Source organism: Panthera uncia (genome assembly GCF_023721935.1).
Source record: "Panthera uncia isolate 11264 chromosome B3 unlocalized genomic scaffold, Puncia_PCG_1.0 HiC_scaffold_1, whole genome shotgun sequence".
Classification (NCBI taxonomy): Eukaryota; Metazoa; Chordata; class Mammalia; order Carnivora; family Felidae; genus Panthera; species Panthera uncia.
Window position 1 is genome coordinate 123,426,359 of NW_026057582.1, and position 18,950 is coordinate 123,445,308.

The window sequence follows — 18,950 nt, forward strand, 5'->3', positions numbered from 1 at the left end:
GCACTACAATATCACCCATCCCACATGCTTTTCTGTAGTGTGACCCGGCCTCACCTTCCATCAAGACTCGGGGGCTGTGTCCCTCCCCTTGAATGCAGGCAGGCTTGTGGCTGCTTTAGCCAAGAGTGTGCAGAAGGAATCACACGGTGAGATTTCTGAGACTAGGCTAGAAAAAGCCATCTGCTTCCACCCAGTGCTCTTGGGACATATACTCTGAAGGGAGTAGCCATAATTTGGGAAGTCCAACCACCCTGAGACCACAGGGCTGAAGAAGCCACAAGTAGGCACATGTCTCAGTTCCCCTCTAGCAGCCAGCCAGAGACAACTGCCAGCATGTGAGCAACCACATCCAGCCCAGTCAAGTCTTCAGATGATTCCAGCCCCAGCTGACATCTGACACAATCACATAAGATAAGAATCTCCCCACAGAGCCAGTCCAACTTCCTCACTGAAAAACTCATGAGCAAAATAAAATACCTGTTTTCAGCTGCTAACTATGGGGATAATTTGTTGTGTAGTAAAAGTAACTGGAATTGCTGGGAAATTCTGTGAAAAAGAAAAAGAAAAAAAAAGAGCCCTATCACATTTGAAAACATAATGACTCAAAGTCCATTCATTAATTCATTTAACAAATATATAGTGAATGTCCACAGCTCTACTGCAGGCCAGGCTCAACAGTGGTATATAAACAAAACAGTGGTATATATACCACACAGTGGTATATAAACAAAACCCTTACCTTTATGTGGTTTAGATTTTAGTTAGACAAATAAGCCAATTTAATTTCAGGTCATATTAGGTGCTTTGAAGGAAAATAAAAATCAAGATAACAGAGTAGTAATTGCTCTTAAAATAGTGGGGTCAGCACAGGCTCTCTGAGGAGATAATGATGGAGCAGAGAACACTGAAGGCTTTGGAGCTTTCTCACTGATGTTGGGTTTGTGAACCATGCAGCCTGTTTTGGAGGCAATTTGCAAAATCTACCTCAATCCAAAATGTAGGTACCCCTCGACCTAGAAACTTGTTGACTAGGAAACACCCTATGAAGATTACACAAGCTAGCATTTCCTCTCAAGGATGTTTTAACAGAAATGAAAATCACCACAGTGTGGGATCAATAGAAGCTTATTAAATAAATTACGTTTTAGACATTCGATAGAGCACCGTGACGACTTCAGGAAAAGCAGATGAGCCGTATCAGCAAAGAGCTGCAAGATACATGGTTAAGTGACAATACAAAGAGTCAGAACAGTGCAAACAGCATCTATCCTTCTGACTCACCCCTGGTCTGAAAGAAAGCCTCTTTCCTTGGGGACACCTCTGGGGAGAGGAGGAAGACTGTGACTTCTCATCTTGCACTTCTCCAAACCACTTTTTCTAACAAGCTGCTGTACAAGTTTCACTTTTGTCTTATTAACGCCCACAGGGGTTCTCTGGGCTGTGACAGCTTCTCTCCAAAGAAGGAATCAAGGTTGCCAGGAAGGTTTGATTTCTCTTTTGGTAGTCTTTGTGTTTTCTAAAACTAACTCAATGGTAAGTTTTAAATTTAAAAAAAAAAATTTTTTTTTAATTTTTTTTTCAACGTTTTTTATTTATTTTTGGGACAGAGAGAGACAGAGCATGAACGGGGGAGGGGCAGAGAGAGAGGGAGACACAGAATCGGAAACAGGCTCCAGGCTCCGAGCCATCAGCCCAGAGCCTGACACGGGGCTCGAATTCACGGACCTCGAGATCGTGACCTGGCTGAAGTCGGACGCTTAACCGACTGCGCCACCCAGGCGCCCCTTAAAAAAAAATTTTTAAGAAGAAACGCTCTAGCAAGAAAATATGAAACTGGTTTAAAATACATTCTATTTATTGGTAAGTGTATGAAACCTACAGAATCCCACTGCAAACACCACCATGATCAGTAATGCTTTATGTGAACCTAGCACGCCATTCCAAAGAACACCATTGTGGTTATCTGGTACCACCCTGGTCATCTGGTTATTCACCTATTCTCAGATCACCCCCTCCAGCCAAGCTGGCACATGCCAAATCAGCTCAGAACCAGAGAAGAAAAGATGTGCACTAAGCCCTCTTGAGGCCTGCATACTTCTCCAACATTTCCTTTTTCCAGAGCTCAGTATGACCTGGGTGGCCCTGAGTGAGTCAGACACACCCCAGGTCACAAACGAAACAATTCATTCTTCACCATTGCCTCTTCCCACACTCCTTACCACAGTCCCCCCAAATCTTTGCACGCATGTGATAGCTTTCCCCCAAAGAAAGAATCAATGTTCCCAAGGCACAGAGAAAATGCAAATTTCCTAAGTCGTTGGTTTATTCAGTATTTTCATCACTGGAAAATGTCAGGAAATACTTTTGCCAAGAGTAATAAAAATAAACATCTACTCTGAGCCTTTCCTGCAAGATCTTTCAGGGTACCCACCTGGCTGACTCCTGCACATTTCCGGCTCCCCTACCTTTTCCAATGTTCCTGTCTCTGTCACAATGTCTTCTTCCATTCAAGGCTCTGTCCTCTGAAGTTCTCGGTCCCCTGGCTTCAGGCCTACACAGGTGGCTCCCTAGTCCCACACCTAAATGTCAGTTCCCTACATGGAGTGCCTGTGAATGTTAACTCTCATCAGCCACTCCCAGGCTGACTGGAGAGGCCGTGCCATCATAGGGTACAAACTGGGACACCCAGCTCAGGCCCTGAAGCCCTCCATCCCACGGCCAAAGGGCTGGCCACTTGTTCCCGAACACCTGACAGTGGGGAGCACACAACATATTCCTTCCTCTGGGCTTATAAGTTTGTCCTCCTGCAAATAACCCACCGGTTCCTCACCATGGGCAGGCCAGTACATCAAGAGCTAACCTCACTTATAAAGAACACACATGTAAAGGATTAGTCTTTCTACAACACGGCTTGTATTATGTCAGAAATCTGTCATAGGTCCTCATTACCACACCTGGCAAGCACCAGCCCCACACATGCCTACCCCCCACCCTCACCTTGGGTCTTCCTGTGAAGGAGGGGTCCCTGGCCCAGGTTCCCTATAGAGTGAGCTCCCACTGGGCTTCCCACAGCTCTCTAAGGCCAGCAGACTTGGATCAACACCACCCTAGGTGACCCTAACTTTGACTCTCAGGGGGCAGGGTTGGGGTTTGGGTTTTTTCTCTAAAAGCCCAAAGCCAGGGGTAGGGGTGCTTAGGTGGCTTCGTCGGTTAGCCATCGGACTTTGGCTCAGGTCATGATCTCGTGGTTTCATATTCTATGTCTCTCTCTCTCTGCCCCTCTCCTGCTCATGCTGTCTCTGTCGCTCAAAAATAAACATTTAAAAAAATTTTTTTAGAAAACAAAAAATAAAAGCCCAAAGCAAGGTTACAAACTGATCTGCTCTATTCCCAGCAACCAGCTTCGAGGTCAAGGGTCACAAGGAACAGAGCAACAATTGAGACACAAACAATTCCCATCACGGGCCCCTCTCCCACTGCCCCCCAAAGGCACCCACAGGCTTGCTCTAGGCAATTAAGGGAGTCCATTCAAGAGACTCCTGGTGGAATAAAGCTGTCCTTGGGCTCCAGCGTCCCCTTCTGACACACAGGACAGGAGGGGCTGGCAGGACTATTTTCAACCATACGCACTTAATGTTCACCTCGACAGGCAGTACATAGCAAGCACTGGGGGCCACAAGGGAATAAATCCCAATTCATTTACAGGATCTGTAATGTAAGTACACCTGCAGTGACCTTTTCCATGGCTTGAACCATGAGAAAGGAGCCCACTCCCTCCTCAAGCTGAACCTAAACAACCAAGTTCCTACTGTTTCCCCCTTACCTGAGAACCCAGAAATCACGGCCCAGCCACAATGCCTAGAAATCTGTGCCAATCGCTTTTGTTTATTTTAGAATGTTACACCATTATATACTTGGATAGTCTGAATGGGTAAAATGACGACTTTCTATATTTCTGCCTGTCCATGGCATAGTCTGGTTTGGAGAAAGAACTCAGGTTCCAGCCCCACTTTCCACAAATGATAAAGGTAAGTCTCAGAGAAGTCATTCTTCTGGTCATTGCACAAACTTTTCTTGAACAGCCACCTGTGCCAGGTGATGAAGGGCCCTTATAAATTCACCCATTCCCTGAAAGATGGAGGTGGGTGGGGAGGTTTCTGGCAAGAGGAGCAGAGGAGAAAAGGGAGGGGGGGGGGATACTCAGAGAACAGCAGGCTGCCACCTGTGTGATTACTGCTCTCACTGCTCAGCAGCCTGCTGAAGCCACCCCACAAGGAGAATGGTTCTACTGTTTCCCACACCTGGGGTCTGATACTCCTCCCCCACACCCCCAGGCATCCAGGTCCACCAGGTCAAACAGGGAAAGCAATATGGATCTCCAAACACACTCAATCCATGCCAACTATGACCATGCCACAGGAGATAACACAGGCCCATGGGACCAGAGCCAGTCCCCAGGGCCCTGGCTCACTATAGGCCCTCTCCATTACAGTATAAGACAAACCTCTCCCACCATCTCATTTCTATCCTCTGCACACATCCCTCCCAACCTTCTCAAATGCTTCCTCCCAGGAGGACTTCTCAGACAATTTTCAATCTACAAAATGGGAAAAGATAACTTCTCCCTGCTCATGGGAGAGCTGCAGGCATAAATGAGTTAATGTGTAAAACCTTAGGATAGTGTCTGGCCAAAAAGCAAGCACTCAACACATGTTACCTCTTGAGATTGTTCTGATTATAGTTAACATCACGTACACGCAGCCACGCCCATTCTATTGGCACTCACCTGAGAAGGGGTCCTTGGAACTGGAAAGTAACACCCATTCCATTCTTCCTGGGACAGGCCTGTGTTCTGTCTGGCTAAAGCCCAGCTGTATGTGTGGCTCATCATCCTTGGCCCATATGAGAATGTAAACAATCTTCATCCCTCTGTTTCTCCTGCTACCCCTATGCCCACCAGACTTCTCCACTGTATTCATTTCCTGTTGCTGTTGTCACAAACTACCAGAAACTGAGTGACTAAGAGCCAACACAAGTGTATTATCTTATAGTCCTGGAGATCAGAAGTGTAAAATTACCCTCTCTGAGCTGGGGGTCAAGGCATTAGCTGGCCTCATTCCTTCTGGAGGCTCTAGAGGAGAATCCATTTCTTTGCCTCTTCCAGCTTCTAGAGGCCAACAGCATTCCTCAGCTTGTGGTCCTTTCCCACATCACTCCCAACATCTTGCTTCCATCACATCTCCTCATACTGACTCAGACTTCCTTCTCCCTCTGATAAGAATCCCTGCGATTACATCAGGCCCACCCAAATGATCTAGGATAAGGTCTTCATCTCAAGGCCCTTAACTAAATCACACCTGTAAAGCCCCTTTCAGCACATAAGGCACACATTCACAGGTTCCAGGGATTAAGACATGAACATCTTTGGGGACCATCTTTCAGCCAACCACACTGGCCTAACACATTTGACATATCCAGCTTTTCTCATTCTGAGAAGTTGGGTTGGTCCAAATTGACTAGTCCCCCATTTTGGAACGCAGTATGACATTACAGATTTGCATTTTTAAAAGAAATTTTAATGTTTGTTTTATTTTTGAGAGAGAAAGACAGAGTGTGAGCAGGGAGGGGCAGAGAGGGAGACACAGGATCCAAAGCAGGCTCCAGGCTCTGAGCTGTCAGCACAGAGCCCGATGCAGGGCTTGAACCCACAAACTATGAGATCATGACCTGAGCTGAAGTCGGCGCTTAACAGACTGAGCCACCCAGGCACCCCCATATTTGCATTTTTTTAATTCCTTTTTTGAGAGACAGAGAGAGACAGAGCATGAGCAGGGCAGAGAGGGAGGGAGACACAGAATCCGAAGCAGGCTCCAGGCTTTGAGCTGTCAGCACAGAGCCCGATGTGCAGCTCGAACTCATGAAGCATGAGACCATGACCTGAGCCAAAGTCGGACGCTGAACCAGCTGAGCCACCCAGGCACCCCCCCCCCCATATCTGCATTTTTAAACACAACTCTGGCCAATGTGTGAAGGACAGACTGTTGTGGGGGGAGGGGGGATCCAAAGTAGAAGTGGAGAAGCCAGTTAGGGGGCTACAGAAATATTCTGGGTAAGAGATACATATGATAGGTAGAAGTAGATATGTTAGAGGAAGAATCAACAGGACTTTGTGACCAACAAGATACTGGGTCAACTGATTTGAGAAATGGGTAAGAACAGAAGAGAAGAAATGTGTATGCAGGGGAAGATGAGAAATTTCAGGTTGGGACATCCTGAAATTGAGGTATCTGTAACATGTCCAAGTGCAGATGGGAAGCTGGCAGTAGGGTGTTTGGGGAGGAGGGAGGTAACCATCTCAAGTGTGAAGAACTCTGTGAGTCACACAAGTGCCCACTAGTGCAGGGAGAGAGGAGTCTGAGTCACATAATGACCCGCTGTGAAACGTAGCTCATTCTGCCCCTTCCATCTCTTTAGAGTCAGTCCAGCCCTTCATGTGTCCCCTGCAGAGGTGCAGCTCACAGAGCAACGTAACATGATCACTCCCAGGGAGCATGACATTGCCTTTCACTGCCTCCGACCTACCTCACCTCATTTTTGGGTGGTCCTGAAGATCTTGATACTGGGCTATGGCCTCCACAGGCCCCAGCTATGGATAGTCTACCCTAGATACTCATCTAGGGGAGTATCTTTCCTCACCATTGAGGAGGCCTGACTCTTCTCTTCTGGCTCCCTTTAACATGTCTCACATCCACACAGAAACTTCCAGAGGTCTTTATTCCCCACACAAACTGTGGGAAATCTCAAGCCTAATCGTTTACACCAGAGATCAGAAAACTATAACCCTTGGGCCAAATCTGGCCTGCTGTGTTTCTGAAATGCACCAACCAGCAATTAACATCAACCTCTGCTAGGGTCCCAGAGTTGAGTAGCTCCAACATGGACCATCTTGTCCACAAAGGCTAAAATACTACCCTGTAGAGAACAGGTTTTCCAACCCCCGCTCTAGACATTTCCTTCCCCTTCTCCATAAGTGCTACCTTAATGCTCCTGCACCAGGCTGGAGGGCATGAAGGGTAAGGGGACCACCAGCTTAAGTGTTCAGATTCTTACTCATCTATCTGGCAGAAGCAATGGGGTGCCATCGTGCTATGCCCAGGGATCCAAGAAGCTTCTCCAACTCCTGAAAACTCTTCCTTCCAGCCCCAGTGGGCTTTCTGCTTCCCCTTCCTCCCTGCTTCCTGCTGGATGAGAACTTCCCTCCCATCATATCCTCTGTCCTATCAACATGGAACATGAGGGTAAAAGAATTTTCAGGCCTTTAAGCTTTGTTCTCCGTGTATAAAGGAAGGCTCCTAGAATTCAGAGATTCCTTTTTACTTGAAACAAAGCATGGTTTTCATGACTACAGTCTCTCTAGAGACTCAAGAAAGTGTTGTGACTCAAAGCTGAGTAATGAGTGCTTTGTTCTAGGGAGCACCTGCGCTTCCCCCAAAGCAACTCCTTGAGTTAATGGGTGGAAGAGCTGGAGGGTAACATGATTTACAGGAAGTTAAACAAAATGGGTCAATTTAAATGATCAAAAACATTATTATTGCAATAACTAGAGTGAGGTCCAGAAAGTTGGCACCAATTAGTGAAAGAGGGGTATGGAACACAGCTTGGGAAACTGGGGCAGGACTCAAGGGAGAGCTATCAGGACATTGGCTCTGTTATCCAGTCTCAGACTATGTGAGTTGATCCCCTGGCATTCTCCCACCAATGCACATATTTTGGGTGGAAGAAGAGAAAGAGAAAACCATTTAAAGGAATGCAAAACAAGTTAACAAGAGGAATCAGATGGAAGAGTCTCAGATCCGTGCATCCGGGAGAGAAGGCTTTAGAGAGGTAAGCTAATCTGTATCAATGAGCCCCCAGACCACAGGTCACAGGAAAAAAATGAAGAAATAAGACCTAAAGCGGGTGCCCAAAGGCTGACTGCAGAACTACAGATGGACCACAGGACCCCAGGCCCCCAGGCACTCACCCCAACATGTACAACACTGGTATGTGTTTGCAGGAAAAAAATCAAAAGAATGCTGTCTGCACCAAAGAAATGAGCTTTCTGCCTCGTCTGCTTCCACAGAGAGAAGTCATCCCTCACAGCAGACACTCTTCAGAGCAGCCCAAGATAAGGGGAAGAGGCAGCCAGCTGGGTCACAGTCCAAGTGCCCACAGGTGCCCACGTCCAGACAGAGTGAAGTTGGGCCTTCATTTGATGGGAGGAGAGGAATGTAGAGGAAAACATGCCAAGCACATCTTTTAATCGACTTTCATATTCCTTACATTATAAAAGGACAACCAAGAACCCCCAGACCAAAAAGAAAAATCAGACACACAAAACAGGCAGATTTAGGAAAATAAAAAGACTGACCCTAGAGCAAACAGAACTCAAGAATAAGAAGAAAACGTATTTAACTTATTTCCAATTAGTACTATCAGGTAGGAAATGAAAAAGAAACGCAATCAGAAAGGAAGACAAATGCTGAGAAAAATCAGCTGAAAATATGAAAGAGATCATTGCAACTTTAATTATGATTGCTGGGTGAGTATAGAGTTAATCTCACCCGGTCTGTTGCAACCTATGCTAGTCTCCAGGGAGACTTGGAACCACCAGTGCAGACAGTTAGCCAAACCAGAATGAAATGCACCAACCAGCAATTAACATCAACCTCTGCTAGGGTCCCAGACAGACCAGGGCAACCAGCACCAACTCACCAGATCGTTTATAGAAAATGTTTAGATTGATGGTGTGCACTTGATTGCTCTAGATTTATTTTTATTTATTTATTTATTTTGAACCTGGCTGTGTAGCCTGGCTTTGGCTACACGACCAGGAAGGGTAGAAAAGATGCACTTTCAGATAAGACTGTTGCTCTCAAATATCATGACAGTTCACAATTTAGTCCAAGCATATCCTGTGTGACAGAGAAAGGATCCCGGGAGTTGGCCCCGGGTGGCCTGGACCTCTCTGATATTTGCTTGTGTTTCTTTCTGTTGCTGCACTGTATTCTCTCCCTTCATTAAAGCCTTACCCAAGTACACCCTGCAGTCTCCATCCCTGTGTCACGGCTGTAATTATTTTTTTAAATTTCAATAGGTGATCCAGAAGACGAAGCTGAAGAAATCTTTCAGACGACAAAGCAAAAGACAAAGGCATGTAAAATAGGGAAGAAAAAGCTAAGGAGCCTAGGAGATCAACCCAGGTCAAACATCCAGTGAACAGGAGTTCCATAAAAGAAGAACAGAAAAAAAAAAAAATGAGATGCAGAGATAATCAAAGAACAAGATTTCCAGCATTAAAGAAGGGGCACATTGAATGGCTAAGTCTCTTCACTAAACACTACAGAATATCAGAACACCAAGAACAAAGAGTAGACCTTAGAAGCTCCCACAAAGGAGAAACTGGCTGGGTTGCCAACAAAAGAAAATGAGCCAGATAGGAATCGGACCTTTCTTCAGTGACATATGAGACAGGAAGACAACAGGGTGCCTGCCACCAAAGAAATAACAACAGAAAGGTGGAAAATATTTAACTTTTTGAGGAATGGGGAAGGCAGAGGCTGAGGGATGATGGCTTTTGCATTTCAGTCTGTATCATTCCACACTATTTCAATTTAAATTTCCACAAAATTAAATAGCTAATGCTTTTTTGTCACCATCACCATAATCACCGTCACCATCATAAACTATACAGAGACAAATATGTGCTTTCTAGAGATGCACTCCCAGGGCTGTTTCTCCAATGCAGAAACATTTTCTCTCTCTTTCTCCTAAACTCTGATTCTATTCCCCTCACCTGAGAGGTGCCATCTGGACTACAGGTAACAGCCACTGGCATAACTCTTGAAGTCAGTGGGCAGTGCCTTGCTCAAGGGGTTCCTGGCTCTCTGTCTTCTTTTGTGTGTATGTGTGTGGTTTTTGTTGTTGTTGTTATTTATTATATAGCAAAAAATAAAGTATCAGGGAATATATATACCATGATACATATATATATATATATATATATATATATATATATATATATATATATTACACATGCTCTTTTTTTAATGTTTATTTATTTTTGAGTGACAGAGAGAGAGAGAGAGAGAAAGAGACAGAGTGTGATCAGGGGAGAGGCAGAGAGAGAGGGAGAAACAGGATCCACTGTGGGATCCAGGCTCTGAGCTGTCAGCACAGAGCCCGATGCAAGGCTTGAACTCACAGAGGGCAAGACCATGACCTGAGCCAAAGTCAGACACTTAACTGACTGAGCCACCCAGGTGTGCCCACACCCTCTTTTTTAAAGAGAAAGTCAATCTTGGGAGAAGTTATTTACCACCAGTTACAAGAGACTTAAGGCTCGATTCTTTCTTAAATTTATTTATTTATTTTGAGAGAGACAGAGACAGTGCGAATGGGGGAGGGGCAGAGAGAGAGAGGAAAAAGAGACAGAATCCCAAGCAGGCTCTGTGCTGGCAGCACAGAGCTCAATGCAGGGCTTGAACTCACAAAACCACCAAGATCATGACCCGAGCTGAAACCAAGAGTTAGACACCCAAGCAACTAAGTCACCCAGGTGCCCTTTAAGGCTCTATTAATCCACTAGCACTTCTTAGGTGTTATTTCCTTTTAAGAGAAAAGAGTGGGTACTGAGCCTCACCCCCTTCTAGTGACACCAAAAGGCAACCAAGGACTTGGAGAGTGGATATGGAGAACACCAATGCTCAATCAATAAACTGGCAGGTGAAAAGAAGATGCCATGTTTTCTTTGCCTTTTTCTTTTTTTAATTAAAAAAAATGTGAATGTTTATTTTATTTTATTCTTGAGAGAGAGACAGAGTGTGAGCAGGGTAGGGGCAGAAAGAGAGGGAGACACAGAGTCTGAGGCAGGCTCCAGGCTCTGAGCTGTCAGCACAGAGCCCGAGGCAGGGCTAGAACTCACTAACCTCGAGATCATGACCTGAGCCAAAGTCTGACACTTAACCGACTGAGCCACCCAGGAGCCCCTGCCTTTTTCTGAGACTGGGTCAAAAATTAGTTTCTAAAAAGGTAGTGTCCCTTTGTGAATAGCTGAAAAGAACTTTCTGTTTTGTTTTTTTTTTTAATCAGATGATTCTGATGAGTATATGCTCATTGTGGCTAAGTTGCTTATTAACATGCTAAGTAGGTGTCATTATCATGGTCCTTTCAAATTTTGCTGAGTGTTCCAAATATCTATTTCAAAATCACCATCCATGTTCACTATCAAAGCCATTATCTATAATTTCTCATCATGGACGACAAGCCAACACTTCACTTATAATTAGATAACTTTAGCATTTTTCAACTAAAAATTTACTTTCTCATCAATTTCAAATTTTCTACATTTTCTCCAAAAAAGAATGTGCTTGAATCTTAAGAACTTATTTTACAACAATTCAACCGCATGCCTATGTGGTAGATAAGTACGTAATAGGTTCTGGTAGCTGCTGATACAAAAGAAGTCGTTTTTTTTACATTTGCCAGGCCCTGAATACTTGACTTGACACCTCCCTCTCTCCCAAAAATGCCAGTATCCCCAAATCCTGTAGGCTCCTTAAATCACCGTCCACTTCACTATCCTATACCCATTAAGTAAAATATGATGTTTTCGTCAATAGTAGAGGAGATAAAAGCAGGTCATGATAATAAATTGAAACTACAATTCCAAAACATGTTATTCACGTTAGGTCAGGTAAGTTTAAGGGCCTAAATGTAGAAACAGAATTCAGGTACCCTGAACCTAGGCATGGCAGGGATGGTGGACCTAGAAATCAGACCTTTACTAGAAATCACTCCTGGCTGGGCCGCCTGGGTGGCTCAGTCGGTTAAGTGTCCTACTTCGGCTCAAGTGGTGATCTCATGGCTTGTGAGTTCGAGCCCCACATCCCACTCCATGCTGACAGCTCAGAGCCTGGAGCCTGTTTCAGATTCTGTCTCCCTCTGTCTCTGCCCCTTCCCCACCCACACTGTGTGTGTGTGTGTGTGTGTGTGTGTGTGTCAAAGATAAATAAACATTCAAAAGAAAAAGAAAGAAATCACACCTCGTCTCTCAAAGAAAGGCCCCAGGGCTACCCCAGGTGGGCACATGGGTAGGAACCCCTATGGAGCCTCCAGAAAAGCTAACAGGAGCCATTACACAGACTACCCCAGTGAGAAAGACACATGGGGTTTCTCCAAGGACTGTGAAGGTCTTCCCTTCAATGGGTAGTGTTCTCAGCAGCAGGTGCCTGTGGAGAACAAAGAAGGGTAGGGTGCTGGGGGCTGAGAGGAAGCCCTATCCTAGCTTTTGCTGTGTCTATCAACATCTCTCCTGTTGCTGTCACCCTGACACCAGCTCTGGAAGGGCAAAGTGCCTCAGACATGGTTTGAATTCATCAGCAAATATGGCAACAGTACCAAGTAGTCTAGGAAACCATCAAGGGCTTTATTACATTTTCTTTACTCTTCAATAAAACCATAGGATATGGTACTTTTTGACCTTTTCAAGATTCAAATTCCAAATTCTCCAGTAAAAGCCTGACATATGAAGTAAAAAATATTCTCCCTCACATGTTCAAAGTATGTATACTGTATAATGTTCAAAATCCATTTCCTTTTGAACTAGCCTTTAAAACTGAATCAGGGACACAGAAAGGTTCCAGAGGCTTCTTCTTGAGGGGCTGCCAGTCAGGGGGTAGGAGTTGGTGGAACTGGGAGGTGGGAAAGGGTGAAGAAACAGTTTGGCTTGAATGAAAAGGATAGTGATCATATCACTCACTTAATTTGGTGTGCTATTAGAAAACTCAGATTGAGGGGTGCCTGGGTGGCTCAGTCGGTTGGGTGTCCGACTTCGGCTCAGGTCATGATCTCGCGGTCCATGAGTTCGAGCCCCACGTCGGGCTCTGTACTGACAGCTCAGAGCCTGGAGCCTGTCTCAGATTCTGTGTCTCCCTCTCTCTCTGACCCTCCCCTGTTCATGCTCTGTCTCTCTCATCTCAAAAATAAATAAATGCTAAAAAAAATTTTTTAACAAGAAAAAAGAAAATTCAGGTTGAAATAGATTGTCCAGGGGGCACCTGGGTGGCTCAGTCGGTTAAGCATGTGACTTTGGCTCAAGTCATGATCTCATGGTTCCCGAGTTTGAGCCCTGCATCAGGCTCTGCGCTGTGCACTGCTCTCTCCCTCTCTCTCTCTCTGCCCCTTCCCCACTTGCATGCTCTCTCTCTCAAAATAAATCAATAAACTTAACTTTAAAGAAAGGAAATGAAATAGATTGTCCAAGATGAAAATAAGAACCACCCAAAGAATGGAGAGGCAGAGGTGAGGAGTGTTGGAAAATGGAATAAAAATCAACTTGAGAACAGATATTTACACAGCCACACACAGCATTATTCACAGTGGCCAAAACACAGAAACAACCCAAGTGTCCACTGAAGGGTGAATGGATAAGTAGAATGTGGTACGTACACACAAGAGAATATTGTTCAGCCTTAAAAAGAAAGGAAATTCTGATACATGCTACCCCATGGATAAACCTTGTGGATGTTGAGTAGAATAAGCCAATAGCAAAAAGACAAATATCATATTATTCCACTTACATGAGGCACATGGAACAGCCAAATTCATAGAGACAGAAAGCAGAATAGTGGTTGCCAGAGGCTGGGGGAGAAGAGAATGAGGAGTTAGTGTTTCATGAATGTAGAGCTTCAGCTGGGCAGAAGTTCTGGACATGAATGGTGACAACTGTAGACAATGGGAATGTTCTTAACGCCACAGAAAAATACACTTTAAAATGCCTAAGATGGTAAATTTTGTTATGTACATTTTACAATTTTAAAAAATAAATATTTAAAAAAAAAAAACAACTTGCCCAGGCAAGCCAAAGGAAGAGAAAAAAACAGAAAATGACAATGTGTAATAATAAATTAAGTCAAAAGGAATAAAACTAAATCCACTTATCTTAATAAATGGGAATGCCTTGAATTCCCTCTATCAGATCATAAGGATTTACAGGTTAGATTCAAAATCAAAGTCCAGCTATGTTCTATTGACAAGAGGCACACAGAAAACGAGTTTTAAAAAGAGATCAGCTTCCAATCCAGGCAAGATGGCAGCCTCTATTGAGACAGAGACCTTCCCACCTCTGAGAGCTAGAAGGACTGAACAGGCAGCAACAAAACATTTCATGTTGAGTGCAACTGGGTGGGGAGTCACAGATGTGATGGCCAGGGGCTTAGCTAATGCCTGAGCTGGAAGGAAAGTCAGGAACTCTGGTCCACAAGAGGTAGGGAAAACCAGAACTAAAATCAAAGCATAAAGCTCATAGAATAAACACTCAATATATTTCTGGCAACCACATGAGGCAGGAACTCTCAAGCAAATAAATTAACAGAAATTGGTCCCAGGATGGTGATATCTGGAGCCTAACAGAAGTTCTGTAAAGCCTCTCTGAAGGAACGAATGCTCATTTTAGACCACATGAGGTTTCCACAGCAAAAGGCCACTGAAGACGTGCTCAACCCCTCTGCCCCCTACAAAACACTATTACAAAATATACAAGAAACCACATCCCCTGCCCATGAGCAGATAACACACAGAAGTAGTCCACAGGACTTCTGGTAAGGGAAATACCAAAGGACAAGGCATATAAAACCATTTTTGCTTAAATTTATTGAAGACATAAAAGAGAGGATCAAGACCTTAAGAACAAAGTACTATGACAGAAGAAAAGGCAGACTTAGAAAAGAGAAAAATAGAAGGTTTGGAAATAAAAAACAGTCATTGAGTTCAGAAACTCAAAGGACAGGTTCAAAAGCTGATAATAAACAGCTAAAAGGAGCTCATGAAATGGAAGAAACATGAGGAAGGTATTCAGAATGCAGCACAGAAAGACAGAGTCAGACAAACTGAACAAGAGGAAAATAGACTGGCAAGATAGAAGGAAGTCCAGGATACATATGGAAAGACATGATCAATCCTCAAAAGGCTGAACTTGAGAACAGGATTCATGCTATAAATCCACATTCACTGAAAGTGCAGACCATCAAGTCAAGAAGATAACTTAAAAAGCAACCCAAGAAAAGGAAGATTTCTTACAAGCCGACTATAAGAACAGAATTTCTACAAAACCAGAGGCTAGAAGACATCCTCAAAATACTGAGGAAAAATAACTGTCAACCTAGAATTTTACAGCCAGATAAACAATCTTTCAAAAGATAGAGTGAAATAGAGAATTTTTTCAGACAAATTAACACTCACAAACTTTCACTGAAAGAATTGCTAAAGATACTTTGACTAAAGAATAAATTAAAGCCCCAAGAAAGTAACAGGATATAAGAAGCAATGGTAAGCCAAAGAAACTGATAAATATGTGTTGACTACAAAAAGGTGTTGACTACAAAAATTACAGGGACAATAAAAGTCTCTAATGTTGTAGTAATTTTTTTTTAAGGCAGGAGTGGTGATACTAATATCAGATAAAGTGGAATCCAATACCAAAAGCTCACAACAAAGATGTATACTATGTTATGACAGAAGGTATCATCAATAAATAAGGCATAATCCTGAGAAACTTAACAGAAGTCCATAGGGGAGGGGAAGGAAAAAAAAAAAAAGAGGTTAGAGTGGGAGAGAGCCAAAGCATAAGAGACTCTTAAAAACCGAGAACAAACTGAGGGTTGATGGGGGGTGGAAGGGAGGGGAGGGTGGGTGATGGGTATTGAGGAGGGCACCTTTTGAGATGAGCACTGGGTGTTGTATGGAAACCAATTTGAGAATAAATTTAATATTAAATAAATAAATAAATAAATAAGGCATAGTCATAAACACATACACACAAAACAACATCAAGGTAAAAATAAATAAATAAAGCAATGCAGGCATCTGGATGGCTCAGTCAGGTGAGCATCTGACTTCAGCTCAGGTCATGATCTTGTGGTTTGTGAGTTCAAGCCCCACACTGGGCTTGCTGCTGTCAGTGAAGATCCTCTTTCTCTCCCTCCCCCTCCACTCCCCCACTCATGTGCATGTGGGCATGCACACATGCTCTCTCTCAAAAATAAATAAACATTTTAAATAAATAAATAAATAACATAACATAAAGCAAAGTCATAGAAATACAAGAATTCAAAACATAAAACAGGGGATGACTTTGACACACCTGTCAAACAATGTGACAAATCACACAGACAAAAAAAAAAGTAAAATATTTAACTTTGAAAAAGTAACAATGTACTGATGATTTTAAAAACTGCTAAATAACAAAAAGAAACTTGGCAAGCTGCATTGACTATCATTAAGTAAAACAAGAAATCAGTAACACAACAACGACACCCAACCTCCACCTCTCAAAAAAGACTATCTGCTAATTAAGAAAAATTCTTTTACAGAACCCCAGGATCAAAATAAAAATCAAGACTAAAATTATAAGCTTCTAAAAATGAATATAAGTGGAAGAACACTTTACTGAAATCTGTGAGCCACCTCAGGGGCTCAGTCAGTTAAGCATCCGACTCTTGATTTTGGCTCAGGTCATGATCTCACAGTTTGTGAGATCAAACCCCATGTGGGGTTCTGCACTGACAGTGGAGAGCCTGCTTGGGATTCTCACACACACACTCTCTCTGTCTCTCTCTCTGCCCCTCCCCGACTTGTGCTGTCTCTCTCAAAATAAATAAATAAACATTAAAAAAATGAAAAAAAATCTGTGTGCTACAAATATACCTATACACAGAATAAAATGGTAAATAATTGCTTTATTATTTAAACAAGAATAAATATGTCAAATATGCAACTTAAAAATTACAAAACTAAGAAAATAAAACAAAATAGAGGAGGAATGTAATAAGGATAAAAAGTGGAACTTAATGAACTAGAAATGATTATAATAGACAGCAAGTGACAATTTTCAAGTAGAAAAAAATAAATAAAACCAAAAGCCAAAATTTCCTGAGATGACAACTTGAATAGACCAATATGTAAGACAATTAATGGTTATTAATCTAGCACTTAAAATAGGCAATAGGCTTTACAGATGAGCTAACTTTACAAAGAACAGCTCTTTCCCATGCTAATCCACAGACAAATATGGAAAACTCACCAATTTATTTTACAAAGCCAGCACAACTTAACAAAACTTAATAAAGATAGTGTGTGCCAGTGAACATGCATGGACACACAAACTCCAGCCCACCTTTGTATGTAATCATAGAAGCAAACATCTTAATACATTAGGACATGAATTCCAATACTATGTTAAGAGAATAAGTGATAAGGATTATTTCAGAAATCCAAGGATAATTCAATGTTAGGAAATCTATCAACGTACTTCAGTTTATCGATTACTGAAGGAGAAAAACCAAGGGATTATATAAATACACAACTAAAAATACCTGAAAAATTAACTACCTACGTATGAATTTTAAACTCTTAGTGTGAATGCTAGACTAGAGAGCAGGCAGGAGAAATATTTATAAGGAACACTTTGGGGACATTGGCAAAACTTGAATATGGACTGTTGTGTCACTGTTTGTTTCCTGACTTTTATTAGTGCCCCATGTGTACATTATGCCCTTACAAGGAAAGACTGAAGTATTTAGGGGAAAGGAGGCATGAGGTCTGCAATGTACCTGCAAGTGGTTTAGAAAAAATATGTAGATAGATGCATTACTGATGGATCCATTGGTCAATCAGACATTTGGGCATCTGCAAATGATAAAGCTAATGAGGCAAAAAAAAATGTTAATAATTGGTGAATTATTAACATACCCTAGATTAAGGAGTCTTAGGGCTTTTCTTGGAACTTCTCCACAAGTTTGAAATTGTAGCAAAATTTAAGTATTCAAACTTACCTAGTTACTAAGAAATAAAATCAAACATCGGCTTAAAGCAATGAAATGAAAGCCATTCCAGCTAAAATGAAAAACAAGACATCGGTGTTTCCTTTCAAACTATCCTTTGAAATTATTGAGGTTTCAATCAATGCAATAACTAAAAGAAATAAGCAGTAGAAAACAAATATTGAAATATGAAAAATACTGGACATGAAAAAATAAAATTATTTATAGGTGACATGAATGTAGGTATAGAAAGCCCAAAGTTACTTAAAAATAGAATAAGTAATGGGACACCTGGGTGGCTCAGTTGGTTAAGAGTCTGACTTCAGCTCAGGTCATGATCTCACAGTTCATGAGTTCGAGCCCTGCGTCGGGTTCTGTGTTGACAGCTAAGAGCCTGGAGCCTGCTGGGATTCTGTGTCTCCCTCTCTCTCTGCCCATTCCTGCTCACACTCTGTCTCTCTCAAAAATAAACATTAAAAAAAAATTTATTAATAGAATAGGTAAAGGGCACCTGGCTACCTCAGTTGGTTGAGCATCCAACTCTTAATTTCAGCTCAGGTCCTATTCTACGGTTGTGGGATCAAGCCCCACATTGGGCTCCTTGCTGAGTGAGCACGGAGCCTGCTTGGGATTCTCTCTCTCCCTCTCCCTCTGCCCCTCTCCTTGCTCATGCTCTGTCTCTTTAAAAAAAAAAGGGCATCTGGGGGGTTCAGTTGGTTAAGCATCCGGCTCTTGATTTCAGCTCAAGTCATGATCTCATGGTTCATGGGTTCACACCCCTGCTTAGGATTCTCTCTCTGCCTCTCTCTCTCTGCCCCTCCCCTACTTGTGCTCATGCACACGTATGTGCACACTCTCTCTACAAATAAATAAACTTAAAAACAATGAGTTTAAGAAAATAAGTAAATAAAATAAACAGAGTAAGAAAATTTCTAAATAGGGGCGCCTGGGTGGCGCAGTCGGTTAAGCGTCCGACTTCAGCCAGGTCACGATCTCGCGGTCCGTGAGTTCGAGCCCCGCGTCAGGCTCTGGGCTGATGGCTCGGAGCCTGGAGCCTGTTTCCGATTCTGTGTCTCCCTCTTTCTCTGCCCC